Raw genomic sequence first — 4,371 nt, 5'->3', positions numbered from 1 at the left:
GGGGGGGCGGGCGGCTGCGGGAGCGCAGAGCCACGCTGGCTCCGGGCCTAAATTGGGGCCACCCTCTGCTGGATGCACACTCTCCCCGCCCCCCTGACGTTCCCCCACCCTCCTTCGCAGTGTCTGGCGCCCCCAGGTCCTCTGCTGTGGGGTGACAGGGGTGGCGGGCGCGCTGGGAAGTGCTGCGTCCCCAGGCTGAGAGCCCAGCCTGCAAGACACACAGTCCTGGGCGTGCGGCCACCCAGCTGCTCGCCGTGGCGCCAGGAGGTGATGACGCCGAGGCGGAGCACGGGACAGGGGACACGGGGACCTGGAGCGGGGCCCAACTCAAAGTTATTTGGGATCCCGGTCTCAGCTTCGGGAGCGCGGGGCTCCAAGTTTTGACGGGATTTCGTAACGCCCTCCAGAACTGGCCTTGGAGAATCGGGCCAGGGCTGCTGCCACGCCTGTTTATTTGCGATTTCTCTTAATCTCGGGTCGTTGCCGCCTTTCCTTCCTCTCTGAAGTGCTAAAAGCAAGTCCATTCGTAAGGACCATCAGGGTTTCTGCATTTGATCCCTCCTACGTCTTTCCCCAGAGTGGCGAGTTCCGTTAACCTTATCTGCCAGGCCTGCCAATTTCGGTTTAGATAACCCCCTGTGGGCCTGCGGAGGGCCTCCAGGAGACTAGGTCCCCGGAGACCTCCGTGCTTTGTGAAACGGGCCAGTTAATGGTGTGCAATGAGAGCCTGAAGAATGAAGAGTGGAACTGTTACCAGACCCCATATTTACACACTGCCTCTCTGAATCAGGGTCTCTTTAAGGAGTCAATGCTTTGTCACATACATACAAGTGAATTTGTACACAGGCTTTTAGCTTGAGTTTGGACTCAGCCTTAGTACAAACTCAAGTGTTGTTTGGGAACCTTTTAACTCCTTGTTTGAGCTCCCCATTTGTCTTCTCAGGATCTAGTGTAATTCACAATCCATACAAAAAGTGTGAGTAGTTAAGGGACACCAGGGACAAATATTTCCCATATTTGTCCCTGGTGTCAGAATATTTATGAACCATGGTGCTCATTTAGGTTTGGTGGGGACTGTGCTGCTTGGAAGTTGACTAAGTGTGTGTTTCTTTTCATATATATATGTTTTTATTGATTTGAGAGAGAGAAAAACATCTATCAGCTGCCTCCTGCACACCCCCTACTGAGGATCCAGCCGGAAACCTGAAACCGAGGCATGTGCCCTAATAGGGAATGGAACCTGCTGACCTGCATGCAGGTGAATGGGAGACACTCCACCCCCTGAGCCACACCGGCCAAGGCTGTGTGTGTGTTTCTTAATGAAAAATTGTTTGTTATAAAATCCATTCATCTTTCACTCTTACAGGTTTTTTTAAAAGTTACTTTGTTTTCATTGTGGTAAAATACGCATAAAATTTGCCATCTTAATCTTTTTTAAGCATATACCTCAGCAGCATTAAGTGCTTTCCCATGGTTTTGTGGCCATCACCACCATTCTTTCATAAAATTTCCTTTCAGGCCGGCCAGTGTGACTCAGTGGTTGAGTGTAGACCTATGAACCAGGAGGTCAACATTAGATTCCATTCTATGCCCTGGGGTTTCGGGCTCAATCCCCAGTAGGGGGTATGCAGGAGGGAGTTGATCAATGATTCTCTCTCATCATTGATGTTCCTATTTCTTTCTCCCTCTCCCTTCCTCTCTGAAATCATTAAAAAAATGTATTTTTAAAAATTTTCTTGTTGGGTTTTAATAACATTTTAATGGTGATGATTGCATTGCAGGCTTTAGTTTTCTCACTAAGCAAGGTCTGCATCTCTTCCCAAAGCTGAAATGCACTTTTAAAGAGGAAGGTGAAACACCATCACTAGACTGTCTAGTGACTCTTATCTCCATCAGGAAAGTTTTAATACATTATTATTCTAAAATGCGCTTGTGAACTCTTTCAATTTGTATGTAAAGGTATGGTGAGGTTTAGCTCTCCAGAGGGAGAAACAGGTAAGGGAGTTGTTCATAGTTTCCTCCCTTTAATATCTAATGGAAAACTGGAATACTTTGTCTCCTTTAGCAGTGCAGTAGCAAACTGTCTGAATTATGTGTGAGTTCAGGTTGTGGCACCTATTTAGTAAGCAAAAGCAGTTTTGATCCAGCTAGCAGGTGGGTGTAGCAATGTCCTCTCCATTCTAGGTGTTTACTGAGGATTCATGCCAGGGGACTCAGCACGTAAGATATGACCCTTTAAGCTTCTCGTTAGTCTGGGTCATTGTTTTCACTAAAGAAGTGCAGCTGCACTAGGCCTGGTTTTATATTTACAATCCTTTAGGTCTTAGCACCACAAAATAAAATGTATTCTCCTGCCGGGCGTGGTTAAATGTAGTCGCAGGGTTAAAATGAGAAACTCCTAACCTAAGTTTCCCATGAGCAACTGTGGCATTTCTGATTAGAAAAGGAATCATGCAAATTGTTATCTTATGTTGCAGTGGGAATGCATTACAATGTGTTAGTTTCCCTAAATTCACAGTGCACTGTAGAGTCTGGACCCCAGATGTTTTAGTGCTGGGTTATTAAACAATAGTGTATGTGATATACGAGTTTCATAGCGTCACAGTTCTTTTTTCCCCTTCTGTTGTGAATGTTTCTTAAATTTTGAATTTATGCTACAAACATTGCAGCTACAGAATAAAATGATTTTCTTATTTAATCAACACTTATATGGTGTTTACTGTGTTGACACTATGCCAAGCATTTTACAACATGAACACAAGGTTGTTTTGAAAGTAAATATGATCATACCCATTTTATAGATGAGGTAATCGAGGCACAGTGAGATCATAAGGCCATTCCAGGAAGCTTGAATCCAGAATTTTGATATGTCTATCACCAGAAAAATGAAACCTGAGACTCCACCCTTCTAACAAATAAACTTTTTTTTTCAGATTGCTATATTCCTATCTTGTCCTTATCCTTAGAGATCAATGATTTGATATCATTGCAGTCAGAGTGTAACATAGACAATCAGTTGAACTCCCTTATTTTTCAGAAGAGGAAATTAAGGTAGAGTGTGGTTATGTCCTGGGTTGAAAGTGTTAGGGCAGGGTGCTGGCAGCCCACTACTGGGCCAAGCCTTTACTCTTGATTATGAGTAGGTTGGGACAGGGATCCTGGGAGGGTCTGAGGAGGCCCGGATGTGTATTTGGGAGTGCAATGGTATTTGCCAATCATTATGACCATCCTGGAGCTAACCTGCTAACTAAGGGCCTCGGTGATATCAGGGGCAGACAGGACAGAAGCTTGTGCTGACCATGGAAGTCTTGCTGGTTAGGGCTCCAGAATCCCAGATTCCTTCCCCAATAGTTGGTGAGGCCTGTCATCCTGCGCTCCCCTTTGAAAGAGGGGAATATTTTATTTTCTCCTCAATCATTTTTTGAACTTCTTGGATCTAGAGTTGGGAACATTTTAAAAGCCTCTGATGCACACAAGAAAATCAGCCAAGAGCAACAGGGAAATAAAAATAATTTCATTTAGTCAGTTCTTTTGTTGAGAGAAAGAGAGACTTCTAAGGGCATAAACTGACAAACTTTATATCAAGAACAAGAAAATCAAAGTTCAGGATTCAACAGTGGTTTTGTTCAAAATAGGCTCTCACAGGCCGTACATTTGGGGGAAAGGGAATAAGGAATAAACACTGGGAAAGGAAAACAGTGGAAAGAGAGGGAGACACAATTGCAGAGAGAGGAGGAAGTCAAAGAGGGAGCAACAGAAGGAAAAATCAGGGTGCTAAAACCTCTGTCAGGTCTTTATACAAGTTTTGGTGTGTTACTTTTTAAAAAAATTCTTTATTGTTTAAAGTATTACATATAGTATTACATATGTCTCCTTTTCCCCCGTTGACCTCTTCCTGGCCACCCCCACCTCCCAGCAAATGCCCTCACCCTTAGTACCTGTGTCCATTGGTTATGCTTACATGCATGCATACAAGTCCTTTGGTTGATCTCTTACCCTCCCTTCATCACCCACCCACCCCTGCCTTCCCACTGAAGTTTAATGGTCTGTTCAATGCTTCTCTGTCTCTGGGTCTATTTTTGTTCACCAGTTTATGTTGTTCATTATATTCCACAAATGAGTGAGATCATGTGATATTTATCTTTTTCTGACTAAGCATAATGCTCTCCAGGTCCATCCATGCTGCTGCAAATGGTAGGAGTTCTTTTCTTTTTTACAGCAGCATAGTATTCCATTGTATATATGTACCACAGCTTTTTAATCTACTCATCTGCTGATGGGCATTTAGGCTGTTTCCAGACCTTAGCTATGGTGAATTGTGCTGCTATGAACATAGGGGTGCATATATCCTTTCTGATTGGTTCTCCCACT

The 4,371-nt window shown here is 44.2% G+C and overlaps 1 protein-coding gene across 1 annotated transcript in view; it reads left to right on the top strand.

Moving 5' to 3' along the window:
* PLD1 (phospholipase D1) overlaps window positions 1-4,371 on the top strand; it is a 193,482-nt gene that overhangs the window by 314 nt on the left and 188,797 nt on the right. The window lies entirely within an intron of this gene.

This window comes from Myotis davidii, unplaced genomic scaffold, assembly GCF_000327345.1.
Source record: "Myotis davidii unplaced genomic scaffold, ASM32734v1 scaffold115, whole genome shotgun sequence".
NCBI classification, from domain to species: Eukaryota; Metazoa; Chordata; class Mammalia; order Chiroptera; family Vespertilionidae; genus Myotis; species Myotis davidii.
This window is presented reverse-complemented; position numbering and strand designations above follow the sequence as displayed.